This window comes from Gorilla gorilla, chromosome 5, assembly GCF_029281585.2.
Source record: "Gorilla gorilla gorilla isolate KB3781 chromosome 5, NHGRI_mGorGor1-v2.1_pri, whole genome shotgun sequence".
Classification (NCBI taxonomy): domain Eukaryota; kingdom Metazoa; phylum Chordata; class Mammalia; order Primates; family Hominidae; genus Gorilla; species Gorilla gorilla.
Genome location: NC_073229.2, coordinates 192,531,199 through 192,558,820, shown reverse-complemented (window position 1 = coordinate 192,558,820; position 27,622 = coordinate 192,531,199). Strand labels below are relative to the sequence as shown.

The following is a 27,622-nucleotide window of genomic DNA, read 5'->3' as shown; positions in this document are numbered from 1 at the left end:
TTCTCTGCTGAGATTTTCTTTTGGTTTGTCTTACCAGTTTGTGGGAAATCTTGTTACATTCTTGGTGTGTGGGTATTTACTGAATGCATGGACTGCAAGTTGCCTTCACTATGCGGAGCTTGCCTCTTCCTCTCCTAACGGTGTATTTTGATGAACACAAATTATTAATTTTTCATAAAGTTCCATTTTTTTAAACTTATTTATGATTAGTGCTGTCTTTGTCCCATTTAAAAAATCTTTGCCGAATACTTTCACACTGTTGGTGGGAGTGTAAATTAGTTCAACCATTGTGGAAGACAGTGTGGCAATTCTTCAGAGACCTAGAACCAGAAATACCATTTGACCCAGCAATCCCATTACTAGGTATACACCCAAAGGAATATAATCATTCTATTATAAAGATACATGCAAATATATGTTCATTGCAGCACTATTCACAATAGCAAAGACATGGAACCAACCCAAATGCCCATCAATGATAGACTGGATAAAGAACATGTGGTACATATACACCATGGAATACTATGCAGCCATAAAAAGGAACTAGATCATGTCCTTTGCAGGGACATGGATGGAGCTGGAAGCCACTATCCTCAGCAAACTAACACAGGAACAGAAAACCAAACACCTCATGTTCTCATTTATTAAGTAGGAGCCGAACGACGAGAACATGTGGACACAGGAAGGGGAACAACACACACTGAGGCCTGTCAGAGGGGACAGAGGGAGGGAGAGCATCAGGAAAAATAGATAATGGATGCTGGGCTTAATATCTAGGTGATGGGCTGAGAGGTGCGTGAAACCACCATGGCACATGTTTACCTATGTAACAAACGTGCACCTTCAGCACTTGTACCCAGAACTTAAAATAAAAAATAATGTTTAAAAATCTTTGTCTGCCCATCTTCTTGAAGACAGGCCTGTGTTTTCTTCCTGATTCTTTAGTGTTTTACCCTCCACATTTACACCTTCAATCTACATGAAATCAACTTTCGGAATGGTAGTTTGAGGCAAAAGAAAATATTTATTTTTCCCCTAAAAATACGCAATTGATCCAGCCCTGGTGTTTTTGAAACTGTCTTTTCCTCAATCTGTTGCAGTGATCACTTTGTCATATATTAGGGGACGTGGGGGGTCTGTTTCTGGAGCTCTGGTTCCCTGCCTCGGATCTGTTTGTCTGTCTTCTAGCCTGCATCACGGAAGAGTCTGACTTCCAACCTTGTGATCTAAGGTCATTTATTGTCTGTAACTGGCCCTGTACATTTCAACATGCATCTTAAAATACTGGAGTCACCATGTCAATTTTAAAATGTGTGTCCCTCTCCCTGTCCCCTCCAAAAAATATCACTTGTGGATTCTTTGGAGGGATTCCACTGAATCTGAAGGTCTGTTTCTGGAGAATTGGCATTGTCAAGTGGTTGAGGGTCCCGCAGCAGCAGCAGCTGCTAGGCTGGGTGCACACACTTCCAGAGATGTGCCTGGCCTGGACACGAGAGCACCTGTGGTTTTAACATTTATTGCACACCCCGCGCACAAGCAAGATGGCATGCTGCAAGCTCTGTGTCTCTGGTCCCACAAGACAACACGGAACCAGAGCGCCCCCCTCACTGTAACCAAAAACCAGGTGAGTTGCTCGCCGCATGCAGAGTTCCATCAACAAGAGTGAGTTCTGATACAAAAACAGTGAATTTACTCTGAAGCTATAATTTGGGGAAGGGGCACAAGACATCCTGCCTTTAAATGTGCTGCTTCACCTTTGCAGCAGAAAGTGAACTCTTTTTTAAGCTAAGGGCAGGGGCCCTCTGCTAGCCTGGTGCCTTATCTACCAGACATCTGAGGTGGCACCTTCTTGGTGACTTGGACAGAAATAAGTTGTAAAAGTGGCCAGAGGGCCTTGCTTTCGCGATGCGCTCCTGGTGGAGGAAAATCCGGGGCAGCTCGCTGGAGGGTATGCTTTCCTCTGCAAATCCGGAGAGAACTGTCTGGGCACACAGGGTTAGAAGAACTTGCCCGCGGGGAATGTCTGGTGAGGAGGAGGTGAAAGGCTAGATTTGCATTTCTGAAGGTCTTAATAGGAAGTGAGCAACCAAGGAAAAGAAGAGAGAGAGGGAAAAACTAATAAACCACCTCTTAGAAAAAGGGGGGTACTCAGTTACCCCATGACTGCATGAGCAGCCATAGGCTCTGCTGTCGGGAAGTCCCCCCATTCTCCAGCAGCAGATTGGAAGCCTGCAGCTGTCTCCTGTGGGGTGAGGTGGAGACTCCCACCCTCATTAAAAGCAGGAGGCTACTCCTCCCACAATGTCCAAGGGTCACAGGCCACTTGCTAAGACCAGCCAGGAAACGGCAAGCCTGACCTGTGGCCGGTGTGGGTTCCTGCAAGGGTGTCAGGTGCCATGGCAGAGCCAATCCCCTACAGAGACCCTTCTGCACTGGTGAAGCTTCCATCCCCTCCGTCTCACCTGTCCCCCACTCACAGTGACCTTCCAAAGTTTGCTGACAGCGGGTCAGTCTCCAGACACAAAACATCTTTAATGTGCAACTCCTAACCCCATCAGGTCTCCTCCAACGAACCATCACTTCTGATCCATGGAGAATGTTAAATCCTAGTACAGATTTGAATCCACTTAGGTCGCGTCTATTCCACGACAATGGAAAGAACGGTGGGAAGGAGAGTGACGAATGAATTCCAGATGTAGCCATCCCATTGTCGGGTTTTCACGCATCCACAACTACCAGCCTGCACGCTTTTGCCTTTAGATTTGGGGCATTTGGGAAAGAGCCTTGGTCTTCAGATCTCCGTCTCCTCTCAAGCCACAGAGAGCAGGTGGGAGCGGAGTGCCGGGATGCACCAACCAGGGGTCCCACAGAGGCTCCGGTGTGTGATGGGGCGGGGGGGCCGCAGCGTTTCCTGATGTGCCCACATGTTCCTCACCATGTCCAGCATTGTCTCGGGTCAACATCCTTCATGATCCACATGGGACAGTCGCAACCAGAGCCCCTCCCATAACACAGAGCCTGAAGCTACTATCCCTGAGTCGAGATGGCCACATAGTGACGTCTCTAGCCCTGGTCTGCTGATGCCCAGGGGGTCTTCGTCTTAGGAAGGGAGGATTCTTCCAGAATCACAGTTCTCTGCCTTCAGGAAAAAGGGGCTGAGAAGGTAACAAAGCATAAAATGCAGTGTAAAGGTGCAGGAAAGCTTTGGGATTTAAAACAGAGGGAGAATTGGAGGAAGGATGTGAGCCAGGGTGTCAGTCCAGCGCCTCCCAGGAGGAGAGCCACTTGGCCTGGGGGGTGGGCCGGGCACCTCGAGCTCCTTATCTGGCTCAGGTGGGCGCATCCCTAATCCCCTAATCAATCAGTGTTTGAAGAGACAGTTTTCCTGCATGCTGTCTTCCCAAATGCCTTCAATTCCACAGCACTTTGGTAAATATGTTTAGCAATCCTCTCATCCAACCAGCATGTCAGGGCTTGGCACACAGGGGCAGGGACTGCCCAGAGTACGAGGAGCCTTTTTACATGGCCTGTCATGTAGATTTTAAAAAATCACTTGAGGTGGAAAGTGCTATATGGTTTCCAAAGACAAGTCCCAACACCTGACCCTTTCAGGAGCTGGAGGCGGATCTGTCAGGGCACCGGTGGTTAGGAGGCGAGGAAGGAACGGAGGCCTCTTCTCCGACCGTCTGCGTGTGCCCAGAACAGCTGTGAGTAAGTCAAAATAGACAACACGCAGGAAAACAAAGTCAGCCCCACAGTTTTGCGACCGCTATGGGGAGAGTCACGTGGCCAGAAGCCAGAGGTGTACTTTGGACAGCGTTATGCGTTCTGGGGCCTGTTTCATCACTTTTTTTTCAGTTATCCCTCACGTTTTTAGGATTTTTCCCCCTCCTTTACAGTATTCTAAGTGAGGAGAAACATTTGTGTTTTCTCTTGGTGGTGAATGCACACATTTCAAGTAATTTACAACTTAAAATCCTGGAGACTGGGGAGGGAAAGAGCTGAGGACAGGTGGGCTGCGGGTGAGGGGCACTGGTTCACGTGGGCGCCTTTAGGAGAATCCCAACGGCACTAACCTAAAGTGTCCGCATAATTAAATTAATGACTTTTAAAATGTTGGGGAATATATTGCTTATTACAGTTTTTTTCTCACTTTAACAGTTGTAGGGGACCCAACACCTCTTCTTAAGAAAGTTAGTTCGGCTTCTCTGTATTAATATTTAATATCCAAGCCAGATAAATATAGTTTATAAATTTAACAGAAAATTTAACAACTTTATAATGATAAACCTAAGGAACTTAAAGAATCACAAAGTAAAAAACACTTGGATAATAAAAATGGAGTACAACAAATTTACATTTAATTATGTTCACATCTAAAGAGAAATATTAGAAGGGAATAGGTAGGAAAAATACGTTTTTATATGTATTTTGGTATTTTTAAAAAATACACGTGCGTATTTAATTACAGCACTGTTCTCAAAGTGTGGCTCAGCAGACAGCCTGGTCTTAGACCCGGGGAGGATGTTCAGGTCCCACAGATTGTTTCCAACAGGGAGATGGGGGGTGGGGGGCGGAGGAGGAGGTTCAGCTATTCTGAAGCTAAATATACATCCGTTTGGGAATAAGAGATGCAGAAAAACCAGAGCTGGTCTTGGGCTTTCTTTTCCACCTGGCAGTGATCGTCTGCAGCAGCCCACAGAAAGGCATCAGGCCGCAGACAGGCTTGCGGCTGTATCCCGCCCGTCCCAGTCCCCAGCACCGGCGTCTGTGCCGTTCCACGCCGGCTCCTGCTGCCAGCGGAGCCCTGAGGTGGGGCGCGGCCTCTGAAGGCACCGGGCTAAGGGGCTGGAAACCAGTGTCCAGTGCCCACTCTCCGCGCGTCTTCAGCTTTTCAGGGGAGTCTGTGCCCACAGCTCCACCTCGTTGGAAGCATTAGGCAGTTAGAAATCAGCCTTCGGGAAGGCTTCGTCAATTTCCTTCACGGAGAGAACCCACGAGCCTGGTGCGCCTCCCCTCTGAGGCTGCGGGGAGCTTTGCGTCTGAATTCCTTCTCCAGCGTGAGACAAACCGCCCGCTCTGTGCTGCTTGAAGGATACTTTTCAAAGTGAAGAACCCGAGGCCACGCGTCATGGTGTCATAATCCACCAAACACATTTGTCGGACGGTTTTCCTTTTCATCTTAATCTCAAGGAACGCATATTTACAGCTCAAGGGCAGAGCTGAGCCTGAAATGCAGGCATCACCCACCTGAGGCTCAGGCCTATTAAAATATTGACACTGCTTTGCGCTTTGTTCGTTGTAAGGAGTCTCTTTCTAGAAAATAATAAGCTTGTATTTGCAAATACAGATAAAAGGGCACTTTGGGCTTTAAGATGCTGGTAAGTTTCAGTGGCAGAAGGTGGATTTGCCCCAGTCTGGTGATTCCAGACTGTGGGATCCGGAATCAGGAGGCCCTCCCTTCCTGCAAGGTGAGTCCCTCTGGGCCTGGGGGCCAGGACTCCGCAAAGTGTCAGCCCGTGTGACCAAGGACTCTGAGGAAAGCCCAGTGGAGCCCAAGGCTGGTGTGAGCCCAGGCTATTTTTTGTTTTTTTTTTTTTTTAGACACAGTCTCACTCTGTCACCCAGGCTGGAGTGCAGTGGCGTGATCTTGGCTCACCACAATCTCTGCCTCCTGAGTTCAAGCAATTCTCCTGCCTCAGCCTCCTCAGTAGCTGGGATTACAGGTGCCTGCCACCACACCCAGCTAATTTTTTATACGTTTAGTAGAGACGTGGTTTCACCATGTTGGCCAGGCTGGTCTTGAACTCCTGACCTCAGGTGATCAGCCTGCCTCAGCCTCCCAAAGTGCTGGGATTACAGGCATGAGCCACCATGCTTGGTCTCTTTTTTCTTTTTCTTAATTTTTTTTTTTTTTTTGAGACAGAGTCTCACTCTGTCACCCAGGCTGGAGTACGGTGGCACGACCTCGGTTCACTGCAACCTCTGCCTCCCGGGTTCAAGTGATTCTCCTGCCTCAGCCTACTGAGTAGCTGGGACTACAGGCACCCATCACTACACCCGACTCATTTTTGTAGTTTTAGTAGAGATGGGGTTTCTCCATGTTGGCCAAGCTGGTCTTGAACTCCTGACCTCAGGTGACCCGCCTGTGCCTTGGCCTCCCAGAGTGCTGGGATTACAGGCATGAGCCACCGCGCCTGGCCCCAGGTTAATTTTTAACATGACTGTGAACTCTCAGAGACTCCTGAAGAATAAACAAAAGCCTCTCCCGCCTCATTGTCCCCGAGGGAGAGAGCCCGGTGCCCTACCCTGCGAGGGAGAGGCTGAGGGTCCAGAGGAAACGGGAGGCTTTCCACAGCCACTGCAAGTGTTTGCTTTAAACAAATATTTCAAAAGTCAAGATCCTGAGAGCAGCCATATGCCTCCTTCTGAGGACCCATGAGTCTCTTTCATCTGCAGTTTATTCAGTGGGACTTTGGCCTTCTCCGACTTCTGAAGGTCAACCAGCCGAAGCCAACACACCCTCTTCACATTGACTCACAGCGCAGGCCAAGTCCGCTTGAGTGGAACGTGCTCCTGAGAGCGAATTTCCTGGAAGGACGTGGGAAAAGGGAATTTAAAGAGGAAATTCTCATTTTCTTTTCAGTGTTTGAGCCCAAGTAAATAGCCACAATTATAGGATAATTTAAGTTTATCCTTACCTTTTCTTACATAAAAATCCACTTTTATAACATAAAAGTTATAACAAATTAACTTCTTGTTTGAATGCACTTTGTGTTTTGAGAGCTAGTAGTTTTTCAAAAAGGCTTCAAAGCTTGTTCATCCTCAGCCTCACTCGCTGTCCCACAGAGACTCTGGTTATTGAGATATCTGGGGTATCGTAGGATACACATGGCTCAGCCCATGGGGCATTTGTATGTCCAGAAGGGACACGGCCCAAGGCAGCCTCTGTGGTCAGGGGATCCCACTCTTCTCTGTCTGTGGACGTCCCCCTTTCGGGGCGCATGGGAGCAGCTTCAACACAGCAGCCCTTCCTGGCACTCTCCCCTCCCACCCTGGTGGTCTCCCCAGAGCTCCGTATCACCTGCCTCCTCGGGACATCACCTGCCTCCGCGGGGCGTCACCTCCTTACCTGCCCTGGCAGAATCAGGTGCTCCTGCACAGAGTTTGCTCCCAGTGATGGAGGTGTCACATGCTGTCCTGAGAGCTGAGATGGTCGATACAGTGTTCGAACTTCACAGAGCACATCAGGCCCACGGGAGTAAAAGGAAGAACTTTATTTTCCAAAGCGTCCCCTTGCCTCCCTCCTGGAGCTTGACCCTCTGTAAATGAGAACCATTGGCTCTTTCCAGTGTAAATCAAAGTGTGTGCTTACAGATGTCCCTGTGAAAATGAAACTACCTGGGCCCTGCCTTTTATAAGCAGAAAAAACAAAACGAAGTGTCTGGTGAAGGCCATTCCTTGGGCTTCATTCAGCACCCACGAGGCTCTGGGAAGAGCCCATCCATGCGGGAGATATTATTACCAATGGACCCAAAGAACAACTGGTGGATGACAGCGTGGACAACATGAAATAGACAAACCAGCACTGGAAGAGCGCCCGGGCTGTGCCCCCTGCCCCGCATCCCCCACCTACCGCCCTACAAGGTCAGCCTGTGCAACGTCGGCCCCACGCAGGCGGCCTCTCCAGGTCGAGGGGTTTCCGTCAGTGCTCAGAGCCATGCAACTGCCCTTCCGGAAGTGGACAGGCTCCAGGGGTGCCGGTCAGCCCTGTGCAGTCCCGAGAGGGCTGTGGAGGCAGGTTTCAATGAGTGTTTTGTTTGGGGCTCTTTAACCTGTGGAAGGAAACGCCCAGCGGTTTAAGCCAAGTGAGGGGAGGGCTGGGGCTTTACAGGCAGTACCGGGGTTCCCGCGGAAACCCAGAGGGAGAACTGGAGGACCCATCCCCCCAGGACCTAAGCCTGAAGCCTCCACCACGGCCGACAGCTTTCCTGTGTTTCCCGGACTGCAGCTCCTGAGAGCATGCCGAGGGTCCTGCTGCACACGCGGTCAGCTGCGGTGTACACAGGATCAAACGACCTCCCTGATCTGATCTGAGTTGGTCAGGGAGCTGCACAGGGCACGACAGGCTCTGGGAAAAAGTACCACACGAACGTTAAGATATCAGCCAAGGCCAGGCGCAGTGGCTCACACCTGTAATTCCAGCACTTTGGGAGGCCAAGGTGGGCGGATCACCTGAGGTCAGGAGTTCCAGACCAGCCTGGTAACATGGTGAAATCCCATCTCTACTATAATCACAAAAATTAGATGGGCGTGGTGGCGAGTGCCTGTAATCTCTGTTACTCGGGAGGCTGAGGCAGGAAAATCTCTTGAACCTGGGAGGCGGAGGCTGCAGTGAGCCGAGATCATGACACCGCACTCCAGCCTGGCAACAGAGTGAGACTCTGTCTCAAAAAAAAAAAAAAAAAAAAAAAAATGCACCTAAAATGAGATGCACAAGGTGCTAGTCGCTGATCTCATGGAGGGTAGAGGAGGAATCTGAAGATGTCAGGTTGTTATTTAATAGAGTCCTAACCTGAAGCTGAACAGGAACTTAAGGAGCTGAGCCAAGTCCTCACTTTCTCACAGGGAAGCCAGGCCCACAGGGGACAGTGTAAAGGAACACAGCAAACTTTCACTGGCGCTGGGATGGCATTTGAGGCCTGGTGACCCACAGACCGGGCTGCACTCTGCCTCCCTGGCTGGTCTGTAGGGTGGAAATGCTCCTGACAGGCAGGCTTGATGGACTGTGAGTATTTCTTCCATGACGATAATATTTGAGGTTTAAAGAAAAATCACAAGTACTGGAAAAAAAAAAAAAGAAAGAAAACTCCATGAAGTAGAAAAAGAGAGAGAAAGAGCTCCGTGTTTCCATAAATACTTTATTTTTTTAAACTTAATTTTAAGTCCCGGGATACATGTGCAGGAGGTACAGGTTTGTTACACAGGTAAACGTATGCCATGGTGGTTTGCTGCACAGATCAACCCATCACCTGGGTATTAAGCCTCACATGCATTAGCTCTTTATCCTGATGCTCTCCCTCCCACCATGTCCCTGAAAATACTTATAAAATTAAACAAATAAGTTACCGTATGTTAGGACGTTAGGAGTGCTTTTGGGGCAGGCATATTATAATTAAGTGGTTATGTAAAACTTTTAAAAAAGTGATTACTTTCCACTGTTTCTGTTCTTGTTTTCATCTCTAGCAGAAAAGCAATTCAGAGTCAGTCTCAGGGAGCAGAGAGAAGGCTGGGAATCTCAGCTTTGCTGAAGGTAATTGCGGGGCCCTGAGGAAATCATTTAATTTCTTGACATGCCGTTTGTGCACGGGACTGACCCAATGGCTTCCTTGTATGGCTGTCCTGGGTAGCAAAGGCATCCGCACGCATGAGCTGTGGTGGGTATGGTGATGCCTGGAGAGGCACATGCTCCATGCACCACGGATGCTGTCTTCTTTAGGTATGTCCTGAAAGACTTGACTTCTCGGCCGGGCACGGTGGCTCACACCTGTAATCCCAGCTTGGGAGGCCGAGGCGGGCGGATCACAAGGTCAGGAGATCAAGACCATCCTGGATAATACGGTGAAACCCCGTCTCTACTAAAAAATACAAAAGAAAAAAAATTAGCCGGGCATGGTGGCGGGCGCCTGTTGTCCCAGCTGCTTGGGAGGCTGAGGCAGGAGAATGGCGTGAACCCGGGAGGCAGAGCCTGCAGTGAGCCAAGATTATGCCACTGTACTCCAGCCTGGGTGACAGAGTGAGACTCCGTCTCAAAAAAAAAAAAAAAAAAAGACTTGACTTCTCTACATTTTAGGATACGCTCACTTTTTATTTGAAGGATGGTCAATTGAACGCACTCCAATTTTGGGCACCTATTTGCACAAAAATGATCTCATAGAGCCATAAAGCACACACAGTGAGGCCAGAAGTATTTTAAGTTAAAGACATTCATTTCATTTATTTGTGTTTGCTGCCTTTCCCCTGCAGCTTTTGCATTTAGTAATTTTTATCTTTCCATATTGGTTGTTTCCCACAAGCTTTGGGTGACTTGATGGGGGCTGGGTCACTGTGGACGTTCTCTCCTTTGTACAGTGTCATGGAGAAGAGGCTCACATGGACAGGGAGGGGCCGGGGTCACCATGCACATCTCTTGTCCAGGGAGGGGTCTGGGCAGCTGAAAGTCTCTGATTGTCCTACTGCCTGGGCCACCCTGAGAACCATCATCTGATGTCTTAACTACCAAGTGATTTGCCCTGCTATGAGCTCATACCCTTATAAAATGAAAATGCCCCATAGGAAAAGGTCATTTGTTTACCTAAACAGAACTTAAATTGTGACTGATGTTCTGCGCTGAAGGGATGGTCAGAGAACACCAATTCCCTCCATGGGTCAGCGTCCATGTGCATGCCTGCAGGTGCTCACCATGATTCTGAGTGACACAAACTTGCTGTGTTGAATGGACTCTTTTCCTTACCATTTCTGTCCCCCCCTCAACAAGCACAGCCCCCTAAAACCACCGCCATGTTTAGACCTTGGTCTACCATGGAACAGTCCTCCACAACTGTATAGATCACCCCGACAGGTAAACTTGTGATCCTGGCAGAATTAAGGATTCTTTAAACAGACGTTTTCTAGATTAAAAAAGAATCGTCTTTCCCTGGGGTTACTAACCAGAGAGCATGCTAATCTGCGTGGGTCATCCAGGGATGTGGAAATTGTCTGAAGAATGAAGCCAAGAAGAAAATGACAACATAAGAGACAAATGGGGAATGGGGAGAGGAGAAAGGGAGAGAGACAGAGAGAGAGGGAGACAGATAGAGACAGGGAGAGGGAGAGAGACAGAGACAGAGAGAGATAGAGACAGAGAGAGAGAGACAGAGACAGGGAGAGAGATAGAGACAGAGAGAGATAGAGACAGAGAGAGAGACAGAGACAGGGAGAGAGACAGAGACAGAAGGAGAGAGATAGAGAGAGGCAGAGGGAGAGAGACAGAGATGGAGAGAGAGAGAAGCAGAGGGAGAGAGAGTGAGGCAGAGGGAGAGAGACACAAAGAGAGGCAGAGGGAGAGAGAAAGATAGGGAAGAGACTGAGACAAAGGGAGAGAAACAGAGAGAGACAGAGGGAGAAAGACAGAGAGGGGGCAGAGGGAGAGAGAGATGGGGGAGAGATTGAGACAGAGGGAGAGAGACAGAGGAAGAAAGATAGAAAGAGGCAGAGGGAGAGAGAGAGGCAGAGGGAGAGAGACAGAGACAGGGAGAGAGACACACAGAGAGAGACAGAGAGAGAGAGAGGGAGAGAGACACAGAGAGAGAGGAAGAGAAAGAGAGAGAGGCAGAGGGAGAGAGACAGAGAGGGAGAGAGACAGAGAGAGGCAGAGGGAGAGAGAGAGATGCGGTAGAAATTGAGACAGGGAGAGAGAAACAGAGGGAGAAAGAGAGAGAGGCAGAGATGGGGAGAAACAAAGATAGAGGGAGAGATTGATACAGGGGGAGAGAGACAGAGATAGATGGGGGAGAGATTGAGACAGAGGGAGACAGAGACAGAGAGATGCAGAGAGAGAGAGACAGAGAGGGAGACAGAGAGAGGGAACCTGACTCTTCACCATTAGTGGCGCTGGCTCAAGACCCTGATTCTGTGCCCCTTCCTCTGATTCTGTGATGCACCTATGACCCTGCTCAGCTGTGAGCCCATAACACCCCTGGGTTCTAACCTGGAAGCTGAACATGTTAGCCTGTTTCAGGATGAGTTCCCATCACTTTGAACTGAGAGATTCTGTCCACTGAACGATGACCACATTCATACGTTTGGAAAGGAAAGCTTTATTTCTCATAAAGGGCTGCAGCCTGCAGGTGGCCATTCTGACCACCTGGGAAGGGTACCCTCCAGTCAGAAGCTAGAAACAGATATGTAGAAGGTGGGAAGAATAAGACAGGGATTGATTGAGCAAGGTGGCCAAATATACATATTCAATAAGCTATGGGGGGAGTCATGAATATTCATGAAAGGAGAAATACATGCATGTGCAATTGAGTTTCATGCCCCTTTATGGGTCCCATGTTCAAAAATGGCCACATTAGCATAATCCCAGGGTGGAGTTTTTGTCCCTGTGATATCAAAAAGTAAAGTAGAGGACACGAAAACTCACTGTGCATCCTCAGTAGACTGGCCAGAGCCACTCTGAGGTCAGTGGTCTCTGTCAGGAAGGAATAGCAGTCAGTGGTTTTGTCAAAACTGCGAAGGGAGGGGCAGTGGCAGGCAGTTGATTGATATCAATGGCAGAGCCTTTTGAAAGGGCTGGTTTCTACCCAGTCCTTAGGGAAGGAAGCCTAATGGCGGTGAGGCATGTCTGATCTCCTGTCCTATCATGGCCAGGAACTCAGTTTCAAGGTTTCTCTGGGGTCCTCTTGAACAAGAGATGATCTATTCAGTTAGTTGGGGGCTTAAGATTTTATTTTTATTTCTCAATCCTGACTGATACATGGCCCTTGACTTGCACTACAGCCATGCCTCTATTTCTATGTAGAGGGCTGTGTCTGAGCTGTCTGACTGCTCAGGAGAAGCGAGATGGGGGTGCAGTGCCTGGACAGCAGCTCCAGGGGTCTTTGCATGCACATGGAGCAGGTCAGTGAGAGCTTGAACAACAGCTTTCCTCAGGTCTAAGGAATAATAAGTAGGAAACAAGCCAGATGCCAGAAAAGCACATGAATTAAGAGTGTGAGAGCAAAGAACCCAAAGTCATCCTTCCGAAGAGGATGGAGCTCATTGTCCTTGGTCACTTAATGCATGAGGATGGGTCAGCTGGCTTGGGTAGACACCAGTGTTCCCCAGAAAAACAGAAACAGTAAGATGCATACATAATGTAAACAGAGAGGATTGGGTCATTCATTACAAGGATTATGGGGGCTGGCAAGTCCAAAACCTGCAGTGTGTGCTGCAGGCTGGGGACCTGGGAGAGCCCACGGTACAGCTCAGCCTGAAGGCCATCCACTGGAAAATCCCCTTTTGCCTGGGGAGGCCGTCCTCTTGTTCTGTTCAGGCCTTCAGGTGACTGAAGGAGGCCCACCCAGATTATGGAGGGCAACCTGATTTACCCAAAGTTCACAATGTAACATCAATCTCACCAAAATCACCCTCCAAGTTAACACATAAAATTAACTGTCACAAGTCCATCCCATGTCAACTTGGCACCAGACACATTTCCTTACACCATGCCCAATCTCCAGGTAAAAACAATAACAAGGCTACACTTTTGCCTAAAATGGTACAACCATCCTACATGCAACCAAGTATGCACAAACTCCCTCCCCAGAAGAGGAGGCAAAGTCCTTTAGTGGCGTTTAATCATCTCCCTGATATCCTGTGACTTACATGCTATTATAAAAAGGGGACAACAGAAGGAAGGAAACAAAGATATTTGATACACCCACATATTCATGGCAAAATAGAGAGGAAACACTCAAGACAGTGGCAGCCCTTGATTCTGTAACTAGTCCGATGGGCAGAGCTGGTACTCACAATGACCTTCTTCTGTGTTTCATTTGCCTGCAGCAAGACCTCAGCTGGTCACAGTTCTGTATTTGCCGGGGTGACCCAAATCTTCATATGTGAAGGGTCTGGGCCATTCATATTCTGCCTGGATTGGGTTGAGGTGGTTTTCCATTGACAGTAATCACAGGCATGGTAATACCAAGAGACACCCTAAGGGCTCTCCTGTATTCCAGACGCAACCTTCCTTGCCTTTACTCTAAAGTAGCAGCTCAGTTTCCCCCTGGTAGTCAGGGTCAGGCACCCAGCCAGCACTATTACTCTCTTCTTACTTAGCCTGTTGACTCAGAGGCATGAGAATCCCTAAGTGGCAGGGTAGCATCTTAATTTCCAGTTCAGTGGATCATCACTGTGTCTCCTGGTGGAAGCGTGCCTCCCTCTGGAACTCAGTCCTTTTGTAACTAAGCAGTCCTCCCCTTGGCACCTATGCTCTAGGCCAGCAGATAATAAGTTTGCAGGACAGGAAGCAAACGTGGTGCTCCTGGGTCTCCAGTGGGTGACAGTGAGTGGTGCCACTCCCACTTCCACCCAGGATCAAGCCTTCTGGTAGACAAACCCTCCCTCCATCAAACACGCTCTGAAAATAAAGGCTGAGCATCTAAGACAGAGATGTCATCCTTCATTCCCCTCCCACTGGGGAAATGAAGGGAACATCTCAGAGCACTGGGGAAATTAACTTTGAGCTTTGATATGGTTTGGCTGTGTCCCCACCCAAATCTCATCTTGAATTGTAGTCATGGGAAGGACCCAGTGGGAGAACATTTAATCATGTGGGAGGTTATCCTCATGCTGTTCTCGTGATTGTGAGTGAGTTCTTGGGAGACCTGATGGTTTTATAAGGGCCTTTCTCTTCACTCAGCCCTCACTCTCTCCTGCCACCCTGTGAAGAAATGCCTTCTGCCATGATTGTAAGTTTCCTGAGGGCTCCCCAGCCCTTGGAACCGTGAGTCAATTAAACCTTCTTCCTTTATAAATTACCCAGTCTCAAAAAGTTATTTATAGCATCATGAGAACAGACTAATACAAGCTTCTTCCGAGGAAAATGAGAAGACTTCACTTTTCTAAATTATGTCTGGATTTGGCTGGGCATGGCAGCTCATGCTTGTAATTCCAGAACTTTGGAAGGCTGAGATGGGAGGATCACTTGAGAAAAACAAGTAGGACAATGATTTCCCACTGACTCCAGGCCAGGGTCATGGGTGGCTGGAGCCTCTTCCGGCAGCCCAGCCCATCCCACAAGGCAGACCCTGTCCTGGGCAGGTCTCACTATGTTGAGCCTGGTCAACATAGTGAGACCCCATCTCATAAAAAAAACAAAACAAAAAACTAAAACTTTTTAAAAAGTCTGTTTTAATTTTATAAACCAAGACCATAAACCTGTCCTTAAACACTTCAGATTGAGAGAAGCAACTGGTCCTATTACCTTGGTTTACAGGTGGAGAAACCAGAGAGAACCATCTAGTTGAGCATCACATTGAATTAATATTGATTCCAGCACTTGAACTCAATTTTTCTCATTCCTGGTGAAGTGCCCTTTGCATCACACACAGTGAAAAGCATCCAATCACATTCATCATGCTTGATACTCCTTATTAGTAAGGTTCAAAAGCCCACGAGAAAGAGAGACATGGCTTTGATTTCCAATTTGTTTGTTGAGGAGACGTATCAGGTTCATCGTTCAGAGGTGACAGTGGTTGTGAGACCTGGGGGCCCTGAACACACCCTAACTTGTATTATCACAACAGGGGCACACTGCTCCTGATTGGTGCTTTTCAGCTTGGCCGTTCATGTCCTTCACAGCCCCTGGGGGAGAGAGGGAAACACAGCTTTTCCTTATGTTTGGAAACTCGTGCTTCCTGACGCGATGTTAGGAATTGGTCATCATGCTGCTTGTGGGAACAGAGCTGGACAAGGGAGACCCAGAAGGCCCATCCATGGCCTGCAGTGTAGATGCAGCAGGTCCTCAGATGATGTCATTTTGTTCAATGTCATTTTGGTATAACGTTGATGTGAAAAAAATCGAATTGCCACCGGGGCCACTCTCTGGGTGGAGCTCAGGGCCCTCCGGGTTCCTCCCACATCCCACAGATGTGCACAGGCTCCAGCCACCCATCACCCTGGCCTGGAGTCAGTGGGAAATCATTGTCCTACTTGTTTTTCTCAATCTTTCTTAAATGTCTGTATAGCTCGCATTTATTTCCATGTTTCATATGAGGAGTGTTTTGGTCTTTGTTTCGAGGTATGGTGATAATGTTTTTTGGCCAGAAATACGTTGTAGGAATGTAACTCTTGTTTCTATCAATTAACCGATGGCAAATTGGTTTTGTTTTATGTCATTTCACCTCAAGTTGCCATTTCTGAGTGTCAGAGCAGGAGAAGCACCATCATCTCGGACAAGCCCTGCCCCTTTTAGTTCTAGTTCCCTTTCCAGCCTCCTGCATTTCAAGGAAATCACTTCTCTTCTAACTACAGACAGCCTTCTCTTCTAACTTCTGCAGCCAGAAAGAGCAGACAGCAAGACACAGATAAGACAGCTCTGGCACCAAGGGAGGTGGGGGAAAGTCTCTTGGGTAACGGCCAAACTTCACCCTCGTACGATGGGCCCCAGTAAAACAGTGGGCCTTAATAAGCACGTTGCTTTCCCTTCCGGTGCACTAAGATAGGGAAGCTAAAGGCAGACTCAGGGGTGGGGTGGGGGGTTGTATGCCTGCAGCTGCAGAAAGGCACAACTCTCCCTCCCAAAGAAGCACAACAAAGAAGCACAGAAGCAGCCCAAGCTTCTGATAAACTCTCCCTCCCTAAATCCTTAAAAACTCTGTCTGTAAGGGAGTGCAGCTTCTGACCTAACTTGGTCAGAGGTCCCTCCCAGGTTTGAAATGTTGACTGTTAAGACATGCTTCGTGTTTCTCTCCTCTTTCTATAATTCTTACATCGAAAGCCTATCCCCGATGTCCAGTGAGGACCTACTGTCCCAAAACTCTGTCTCTCCAGCACCTTCTCCAGCAGCATCCACACCTGCTGAAGGACCTGGAGCCAGCTGGTGAGGGGTTATCCTCTCTGAAAATGACCTCATGTGGCTCTGGAGCCTTGAGTGTGAGACCAGAGGAAGGGCCCAAGGTCATGGCTCCCAAGAGGAAGAAGCTCGTGTCCAGCAGCCTGTGGTGGTTCTCACTGGTACTGGGTGAGGGCGCCTTCCACGGCGGGCACTGTGCCAGCTGTGTGGGCATTGCCCCATCTCCACTTCTCTACCCTGCACGTCAGCAAGAGCAACTCTGGAAGAAATCAAGACACAGAGGTGAAGGGCTGTCCAAGCTTTCCCACAAGCTCGCATTCAAATCCAGTTCTCAATTTAAAACTAGAAACCTTAATGATCACCCCCTCATACAGCCTCTAAGGTGTGGGTCAGTGAATGACAGCATACACATATTGCAGGTTTCCTTTATATGATTCTAGGCTTTCCACTAAAACAAAGACATTCTAGGCCTTCTAGAGAAGGAATTTTCATGGAAAGATGCCCACCTCTAATCTCTGGACTCTTGTTAGAGCAATGCGTGGTCCACTGGCCAGCATCACCCAGGACCTTGTTAGAATGCAGAATCCCAGGCCCACCCCAGACCTTCCAAATCAGAGCCTGCATCTTAGCAAGAGCCCAGGTGGCTCAGACGCACATGAGAGTTTGGGAAGTCTTATGTCAGGTCATAAAGGGCAAAAACTTTGGTGATATTGAAAGATCGAATGCCTACTATAAAGTGTTTGATCAGAAGGCAATGCTCCAGAACCCTGAGTGTCCATTTAATGTGCTCTCTCAATTTTGTCCACAAAAGATTGAAAGAGAATTCAAAGAATTTAGGTCATGCTTTGTCACTTGAGGTGCAATCTAGTTTTGTAAGTTTGCTAAGAGACTGAACAATTAAATAGTTATAACTACAAAACATTAAGATGATGATGATCAACAGAAAGAATGAGAAAAGGTACATGATTAAAAGAAAAACGCCACTTCCTTAAAGTCCCGGATATTTTGATTCTCTTTTTCTATTTTTCAATTCAGCGTAAACATTCTCTTCAGTCTGATTTTTTATTATTACAGAAGAATATGTAATCATTGTAGAAGATTTAGAAAGTACAGGTAAGCAAAGAAGGAGGGGGAAAAGGAGAAGGAGGAGAAGAGAATGGAAAGGGAGAGAAGGAAGGGAAAGGAAAACCTCTGTGGTCTCACTAGCCAGAGAAGACACAGCAGCTCCCATTTTGCTCTAGGTACTAATACTCAAACACTGAAGCATGTGCATATTTACAAATGAGGAACTGGATGATGAAACTATTGTAAAGTAAGTTTTTCACTTAATAAATGCATCAAGGACTTCTTCCCAAAGAACATTTGCTTTTGATCTGATGATAAATAACAGAACTACTGATATAATAGTAATAAAACTATAGCTATTTTTCAGGTATTAAGAGTAGAGAAAAAATTAAGGTCAGAAAGGGAAAGGCATTTTTTTGAAACTTGTCAAAATACACAGTCATTCTGGGAAGCCATGTTCAAAACTACTTATTGACAGCAATTAAAATTCTTTATGATGATTTAGAGCAGTGAGGTATTGAGGGAAAACTAAAAAACACATTTGTCAGCAAAATGCCTTTTCCAAGGGAAGGCATAGTGAAGCCACCTTCTTTTTGGGGTGATTTTGTTATTGCTCAGGATGGGAATTCCTGGATTCCAGAGTCTGTGTTCTGGCGGGAGCTCCCATCTGGGTGAGGGGTCCAGGAGGGGCTGATCCACGAGATGAGCGAAGGTTGGCCTGGCCTTTGGTGGAGAGCTCTGGACCCGTGAGATTTTGAGGTGGATGGGACATGCATCCATGTCCTCATGTCTGGGATCTCCAGGCTACCTCTGAGACAACAAAAGGTTAGGGCAAGTGATGGCCTGTTGACTGCCCTTCTTTTCTAAATCTGAAAGAAAAAAAAACCTCAAAGCTGTGTTATGTTCTGGCCATAAAAGTCACAAGCCTTTGTCTCCTGGCTGGTGTGTCCGTCCCCTTTAGCAGCGAGTCTGTGCCTTCGTCCTGTGGAAGAGCCAACGTGGATTCTCAGACTGTGAGCAAAGCCCTCTGTGCAGACAGAGCTCCAGCCGTGGCAGGCGGCTTCTCATCACCGCGCACCGGTTCCTCTTGGGCCTTGCCCAGCCCAGGTGCTGGGAGATCCTCAGACAGTGCTTGCTGAGTGAAGCTGAGACCTGGGGTGGTTTCAGCAGTGGCCGCCTCCAGGCTGCCCAGGCTTCTTGCCCTCACCTCCCAGACCACGAACCAACCCACAGTCCTTGCTAACCGACAGTCCTTCCTAACCCACAGTCCTCCCTAACTGCCGCCTCAGGTGCTTCTCATCTGTCACCTTTGTGTTTGGTCTGGAAAAATTCCTGAGCTGCATGGAGCTCCCTGCAGCCTTCACAGGTAGGTAGAGCAGGTCCTGGGAGGGAAAGAAGCCCAGGAGATGTAAGCGACCCAGACAGTGGCTTGCACTGATCCAGGGCCCCCCACACCTGTCCCTCCCTGGGCGAGAGTCCTCGAGACGGGAAAGGCTCCCAGACGGGAAAGGCGCTGGCTTCTCCTGTCTTCCTGAAGTGTAGGCGTCGCCCACAGGGCTGAGCTGTACCAGCGGAACTGCACTGTGGAAAAGTGGGTTCCCATCACACTGTCACAGCCAACGCCAGCTCCCCTGGATTTCTGTGGGAGCAACTTCCCATCCCTGAACTAAGACAGCACAGGCCTCATGATGTTTGGATACTGCTCCTGTTCACTACAAATATACCTCATGGACAGGTGCACTTTGGCACCATACGGCACCCACATTTTATTCACTCATTCATTCATGAGAATAGTTTCCCACCTACCAAGCACTGTGCACTGCACCAGCCTCACACAGTTGGGAGAGGACGTCCTGCCCAGGAGCAGCTCAGAGCAGAGATGGCACTGTGAGTCTAGGGCCATTAAAATGGACAGGGGCAGAAACCCAACTGTGCGTGGAGGATTAGTTACAATGGAGACTGTGACCTGGACTCAGGCCCTGCCCCACTGGGACAGGAGAGCCCTCATTGTGTGTTGAGCAAATGACTTAATAAAATCATGAAATCATATATAAATATTTACAATAATTCAGTAAGTCATTAGATTGATAGGTTTAGATCCTGTGTGGCCATGAACCAGCTTTATTTTTCAAAGCAATTATCCGTGTATTCTAATCTTGTCTTCATGCTTTATTTCATTAAGTTGATCTTCAATCTCTGATATCCTTTCTTCTGCTTGATCGATTCGGCTGTTGAGACTTGTGTGTGCTTCATGAAGTTCTTGTGCTGTGTTTTTCAGCTCCATCAGGTCATTTGTGTTCTTCTCTAAGCTGGTTATTCCAGTTAGCAATTCCTCTAACCTTTTTTCAAGGTTCTTAGCCTCCTTGCATTGGGTTAGAACATGCTCCTTTAGCTTGGAGGAGTTTGCTATTACCCACCTTCTGAAGCCTACTTCTGTCAATTCATCACACTCATTCTCCGTCCAGTTTTGTTCCCTTGTGGCGAGGAGGTGTGATCCTTTGGAGGACAAGAGGTATTCTGGTTTTTGAAGTTTTCAGCCTTTTTGCGCTGGTTTCTCCCCATCTTCATGGATTTATCTACCTTTGGTCTTTGATGTTGGTGGCCTTTGGATGAGTTTCTGAGTGGACGTCCTTTTTGTTGATGTTGATGCTCTTCCTTTCTGTTTATTAGTTCTCCTTCTAACAGTCAGGCCCCTCTGCTGCAGGTTTGTTGGAGTTTGCTGGCAGTCCACTCCAGATCCTGTTTGCCTAGGTATCACCAGCGGGGGCTGCAGAACAGCAAAGATTGCTGTATATTCTTTTTCTCATAAAAATTTAGTCCAAGGAGAAAAATAATCCTCCAACCAGTCAGTAACCATCCTTCTAAAAGCCACCGCAAAGCCCCAGGAAAAGCCGCCAGTCATCAAAGAGGCCAGTTCCAATCAACGGCCTTTGGGGGCCGGGGGAGGCATAGGGCTCTTCGGCATCAGACCTCCAGATGGTGTCAGTAAGAACACAGTCACCCCCCACCCAGGCACCAAGGCAGCCGGTTTCACCACCGCCCAGGACGCACAGGCACCCCAGGAAACACAGCCAGCGGGTCAAAGCCCACCTCAAGGACCTACTTAGCTCTAGGCTGGTGGGATTTCTAAGTATGTTTTTCTTTGTTTGTTGGTCTAATGCGGCAATTATTTCTAGCCTAAAACCACAAACTACGTGAGGTTTGCTTATTCTAACTTAACAATTTGAGGTTTCCAGTTTAAACATTGTTATCTAGAAGTGTATGATCTAAGCACTGCAATATAAATTTTTATTTCTATTTGTTACCTTATTGATTTCATTACCCAATGGCATTTTCCAAACTTGACATATTTGACACCAAGGATACTCTGTGGACTTTGTGATATGGATCTACATAGCAATGGAAATGATAGGTGCAAGCCCACATCTGCAAGGAGCAGGGGTTGCTTGGCAGACAGTTTTCTCCAGGATGAGGGCTGTCCACAGCGACGTGACATGGTGGGGTGGGGGGACTCCTGAATTCCCTCTTCCTTGGCATCAGGTGGCTCTGCCGAAGCCGAAGCCGGCAGCGAGGGTTGAAAAGCTCCCTTTCCACAATTATGCCTCAGGCCTTTATTGCCCTGACAGAGCAGCCATCTCTCTGGCATTATCAAAGCCTCACAACCTCCCTTTGCAAGGCAACAGTGGCGTGAGGGCGGTGCCCAGAGAGCTGATGTCGATCCCTGGATGCAGTCCAGCCCTGGAACTAATTTCCTGAGCTTGCAGAGAAATGGCAGCGCGAGAGCCGCTGACCTCCCTGGCCCTCACCCTCCATCTGTCCCATGGACACCAGGATTTTGCTCTCCTCTGAGAGCCATTAAGGTGGCTAAAAATAATTACAGAGCTCGTCATAAAAGCGCAGTGTTATGTAAACAGTGCAGGAAATCCCCCATTGAGCAAATAACACTAAGATAGTCTTTATGAGCCAGTGATGGGTGAGAAACAGAGCTCAGGTTTTCTAGCATCAGCCCTTTACTTCAAAACTAAGTTGTAATAGCGACAACTCTAATAAGTTATTCTTGTTTCGATCATTCTCACCTCATTCATCAGTGAAAAAATAGAGAATTGGCACAATTCGGTGTATATAACTGGAAGTGTGCTTTTCAGAACAGCACTGCATTTCACAAATTAATAACTTTCCCAAAGACTGTTAAATTCCATAGAATGTTCAGCTCTTAAGCAACATCTCTCCAGTCCGTGAATTATAGAATCTTAATATAAAGTAACAGGACTTTCTGTATGGAATGTCTTACTCTGAATACCTTATCAAAAATATTTTACAGCATCAATTACACCTCACACACTGCCCAGGGCTCAGGACACAATTGTGTGCATATTTTACAGGAGCCTTTTTTGCAGTTAGAGTGGAGTCCAAATTTACACACACCCAATGTATATGCACTGCTTTCCCTGTGCATCTCTTAGGTGTGTCACTGTAACAATGAAACATGAACAACTCTGATGCTGGGACATGAGAATTACCAACTCCCTAGAAGTAATTCTGATTTAATTGGGAAGCAACATGGTCTATTAAAAATTAACACAGACTTTGGAGACATCCAGCAGTGGATTCAGTTTTCTGTCACCCTTTGAGCCTACATTTTCTCCTCTATGAAATGGGGCTCACCCTCCTCCACCTCCGTGTTTCTGGCTGAAAGTTGGATTCGAGGCTGTATTTGAGGTGCAGGCTTGGGGAGCCTGGGAGTGTAAGCCCATGATGTGCAGGTTGCATTTCTGCTTTTATGGTTTACAGATAACAGTGGAAACATTAGGGGCGGTGCTTGTGCTGTGCACATCTGAAGCGGTCGCAGCTGCCACACGAATAAGGAGGAATCAGGTGGTGTGTCCTGTGATTCTGGGCATCTGAGAGCTGAGGTGTGATGCCCTCAATCCACACAGCTTCTCAGATTCAAAAGAAATCCACCTTCTTGCCCCAACCCTCCCACACTGCGTTGGTTGTAGGAAAATCACTCAGTGGTCATTCAAGGCTACAAGTTGTATTCAGCTGCGTAAGTGAATATTGGATTACATCTTTGATAAACTGTTTTTCCTACCTCTCAAATATACAGTATGCTTTAAATAGAAGAACGGTTTGTAGCAGATTAGATTCAGTTCATGAAAGGAGTAATAAATATTCAGTTCACTCCCAGCTTTGTATCTTTTTAAAATCATTCGATAACGGCCACTTTGGGGGTTGCTTCTGATGATTGAAAATTCCTGAAAGTTGCTTTGAACATCTCGAAGAAGGCTGCTCTATCCAGAAATTTCGGGTGCAGATTAGAACATCCCAAAGATGGCTACTCTATCCAGAAATTTCGGGTGCAGGTTGGAACATCCCAAAAACGGCTGCTCTATCCAGAAATTTCGGGTGCAGGTTAGTCTGACAGCCGGCTGCCCCGGGGCTTTCACATTTTTGTGTGAATTGGATTCAGGGTTTCTTTTTTTCTGAGCCATGTACTTTTGCTGAAAGCCTTGCACCTTTGAAGGGCTCTGAGTTTACTCAGCGCTGGAGCCAGTATTGTCTGAACTTGGTGTGTACATGTTAACAGACAAGGTTTTGTTTCCAAGCTTGACTGAATTTTTCAAGTAGTGTAAACCAACTTCAGTCCGTAAGCTGTTATTTCCATTTCAGTAACAGCACACACAGCCAGGCCTGTGGAGAGCATCCTGTGTACTAAGGCCAAAGCTCATCTGTGAAATTGTGAACTGGGTCCACGCTAAGGGGCCTTAGACAGTGAGCAGTGGTACAGTGGCAAGAGTGGGGATGGGGCCGCAAGATTGGATCCGCCCGCTTTTGGGGATGGCCCAGAGGGGAGGGGGTAGATAACTGAGGAACCACGAAATATTGGTACTGCCTGGTTTCTATATGGAGGGGATCGTCCCCCATAACTCAGGTGCTGTCCTGATGGGGCGGGCACCCCTGGCCCTGTCCGTGAGAGCCTCTGCAGCGTTGGCTGCTGCACTTGGCATCCCTGAGCCGGAAGCAGTCTCCTCGAGAATCTTCGCAGAGCTACGCGGGGAAATGGAGTTTATGTTGAAGGGGTAAAGCGTTTCTACTGACTTGCCGGGGGGGCGTGTGTATAAAGCTGTAGCATCTCAACCTCTTCAATATAAAAATAACACCTCTTCATTTAAGAACTAATCTTTTCTTCAAAATCAGAAAAATAATAGGCAAATCTGTCTCACTGTGCAGAAAGTTGTAGAATCTATTAAGACCACGCCCACTTACTTCTTTTTTCATAAATTCATCGAACCCTGGGATTAACTAAGTCTTTCTCACCATCTTACAAAGCCGGGAAATGTCAGCTTTTGCCCAAAGTGAAGCTCAGCTGAGACAGGACCATCCCAGTAATGGAAGCGTTTGCATGTATGTTCGGAATAGAAAGGACCATCCCAGTAATGGAAGCGTTTGCATGTACGTTCGGAATAGACAGGACCATCCCAGTAATGGAAGCGTTTGCATGTACGTTTGGAATAGATGGGACCATCCCAGTAATGGAAGCGTTTGCACGTATGGTTGGAATAGACAGGACCATCCCAGTAATGGAAGCGTTCACATGTATGTTTGGAATAGACTGGACCATCCCAGTAACAGAAGCGTTCGCATGTATGGTCGGAATAGAAAGGGTAGTTTACAAACACTGAAAAGGTGCCTGTGTTGTATTCATATGAGTGAGAATGAAAAAGAAAACCTCCGATGGTGCAGCAGGTGCCCCCCCCCTCTTCCCCACGAGAGCCTTGTGCTTCCAGGAATCCCGCTTCCCACTGAGGGTGAAACGACAAGGGCCCTGTGCTTCCGGGAACCCCCATTCCCACTGAGGGTGAAACGAGGGCCTCATGCTTCCAGGAATGCCCCTTCCCACTGAGGGTGAAACAAGGGCCCTGTGCTTCCAGGAACCTCACCTTCAGCTACAGAAAAGGGGCCCTCTCCATGACAGTGGTTACACGTTCATCTTCATTTCCAAAGGCTCAGGTCAAGGGCTCAGATTCAGAAGATTAAAAATCTACCCAAAGCATTAATTATTCACAGCAAAACTGGTATAGGAGGTGGGGTGGGGGACAGAGTGAGTATTTTGTAGAATCTTTAAAGAGTTTGATTCCTTTCCTTAGTGCCATTGTTTGCTGCTGTGCACTGTTTCTGGTTGGGATGGAGAGGAAGGCTAGGCAGAGAGAGGGAGAGAGAGAGAATGGAGAGGAAGGCTGGGCAGAGAGAGAGAGAGAGGATGGAGAGGAAGGCTGGGCAGAGAGAGGGAGAGAGAGGATGGAAGGGAATGCTGGGCAGAGAGAGGGAGAGAGAGAGGAAGGAGAGGAAGGCTGGGCAGAGAGAGAGAGAGAGGATGGAGAAGAAGGCTGGGCAGAGAGAGGGAGAGAGAGAGGATGAAAAGGAAGGCTGGGCAGAGAGAGGGAGAGAGAGAGGATGGAGAGGAAGGCTGGGCAGAGAGAGGGAGAGAGGAAGGAGAGGAAGGCTGGGCAGAGAGAGGGAGAGAGGAAGGAGAGGAAGGCTGGGCAGAGAGAGGGAGAGAGAGAGGATGGAAGGGAATGCTGGGCAGAGAGAGGGAGAGAGGAAGGAGAGGAAGGCTGGGCAGAGAGACGGAGAGAGAGAGAATTGTTTCTTGATGAGAACTGATGCACAGGCAGGCAAAGGGGAAAAAGGTGCCTGTGTTGCACATTCTCAGAGGAGCCTGCATGTTTGATCATAAATAAAAGATTTTTTCCTTCGTCTCCTTACCTAAGCCGAACTTGCTCCTCTTCTCCTTTTTATTTTTGTTTATGTATTTGTTTCTTGAGAGCGCAGCTTTCTTTGTGATCCTCAGGGTTTCTTTTATGTTTCTTGGGATTTGCATTTTCCAGACCTGGTGCTGCTGGGAGACCTCAGGTTGGGGCAGTGGCTGGGCCACCCGGGTTGCCTCTACCCTCTACCCTCTGCCCTCTGCCCTCTGCTCTGCCCTGGGCAGCCTCACGGAGCTGGATCCTGGGACCCAGCTGTGAGCGCTCGGTGCAGTGCTCAACTCTCACTGGGCCAAGGTAGCCGGGAAGGCATGAGTGATAGGCACAAGCCGACCCTTGCAGGCCTTGTCGGGGTGGTGGCCCTGAGCTCCACATGGAGGGTGTCCTCCAAGCCACTCACCATGTCAGAGCCCTGAGGGTGGGACGGCCGTGGCCTCCTGCTTGCTGGTCACAGAGCCAACCACACACTCCAAGGCAGGGTTCCTGGAAGCCGAGGCCTGCACAGGAACCCAGGGGGGTGCTAGGGTTGAAAAGGAATGACCAGAGCTTGGTGGGTGAATGGCAAAGGCCCGAGAGGAGAGGAAGGTCTCACCATAATTAGAATAATTAGAATGCTGACTCCACAATTAGAATGCTGACTCCAGAGCCCGAGGAAGTGAACTCAGCCCCGGCCCTGTTTTTGAGCAGGCTCTGTGGAATATCACCCAAAGGCCACGGTTCTTCAGCAGAACATGTTTGGGACCTACTTGTTGAAGAAACATGGAATCCGAGGAATGGAAAGCTGGCCTGGGAACTGATGTATCGATGCTGTAACCCCACGTGTATATGGTGGATTTGTGTTTGGTTTTTGTCTTCCACAAAACCTCACATACTCCTCAGGAAGTTACCTTGGGGACAAGTGGCCATGGCTGTTGGGGGAGAGCCAGGCTTCCTGCAGAACTGCCCCCTTTTAATGTGTGTATACACTGGAGTTCCACACAGGGTCTCCTTGGCAGAAGCCAAGCAATGACAGCCGCCTGCCCAGGCCTCATTTCACAGTGGGAGACCCGGGACCCGGTACAAGCAGGGACTTGGTGACCTCCTGAAACCCCCATGGTTGCATCACCACACTGAGGGCCTGGCCTGGGTGCTGCACTGTGGGGGCCCAGCCTGGAGCCCTCTGGCTGCTGCCCTCTCCATGGGACACAGGCTCCACAGGGCAGAGGGACTGACCACCCACCCAGCCCCATGCCCACTCTCTAGGCCAAGCCAATGCCCAGACCTGGAATTCCTGCCCCATGTCTTGGGCTGGCAGGGTCTGTGCCAGCCTACCCCTGCTCAGACAGCTAAGGCCCACCCGTGCTGCCAGTGTGCACCCCAAGTCTCAACAGGAGGCTCTGGTGGAGGGGTGCTTGGAAGTGAGAGTGGGGGTGTTGACGTGCACGCATGCATTCGAGACCCCCTGCAGCATCACTGGAGGGAGGGGGAAACTGAACCCAGAAACGGACAACAGCGCCATGTGCAAAGACGGAACTCTGACCCACAGCCCAAGATGCCAAGCGGGAACCCCTGTGACGACTGACCCAAGACGGCCGGGACTTGATGAATAGCTGACAGCTGCCTAGGTTTTGTCCCTGCTTCCAACTCAGGACCAACGAGAGAAAGCCAAGTGTGCACCCCACCCTGCAGGGTGCCCTGATTCCAGTTCCCTGCCTCCATCTTCCCCAGCCAGCTGCCTCCATAGGGTGCACCTGGCACCTTCCGCTTTTGCACCATGAGGCTCCCCTCCTCTGGCTGCCTTTGAGGCTGTCAAACATGGGTGATGGTGGCCGATGCCCCTGCTAGTTCAATGCAGACACTTTGCATGCCCCCATTTCTACAGGAGGAAAGGGGCAGGCTGCAAGCTGAGGGACTGCTGTTTGTAATCTGGGTCTGCAGATATTGGGGAAACCCTGAGAGGCGGCAAGACCCCTTGGTTTTCTCACTGGGATACTTCTCATTTAAATTAGGCCCAATTCCTGAGAAATTAAAAAGATACTTACTGATTTTCCAAATATCTCCTTTTCAGACCACCAACTGAGATGAGGAATGACTGTGCTCTTTCTAATTAGATGAGGGACACTTCCCTAGGCCCGCTGACCTGATCCCTGCCCATCTCCTCCACCAGCACCTGCCCTACTCCGGACGCCACGGGAAGCTTCTCTGGGTGACCCTC

At 48.6% G+C, this 27,622-nt stretch overlaps 1 long non-coding RNA gene across 1 annotated transcript; it reads right to left on the bottom strand.

The window, feature by feature from the left end:
• Positions 1 to 5,919: 5,919 nt before the first annotated feature.
• On the bottom strand, positions 5,920 to 25,965 carry LOC109027246 (uncharacterized). The gene is made up of 5 exons (XR_002006368.3): positions 25,829 to 25,965; positions 9,130 to 9,638; positions 8,619 to 8,843; positions 7,133 to 7,835; positions 5,920 to 6,591 (listed from the first exon to the last, which is right to left on the bottom strand). It is a non-coding gene; the product is annotated as an uncharacterized lncRNA (long non-coding RNA).
• Between the last annotated feature and the right edge of the window lie 1,657 nt (positions 25,966 to 27,622).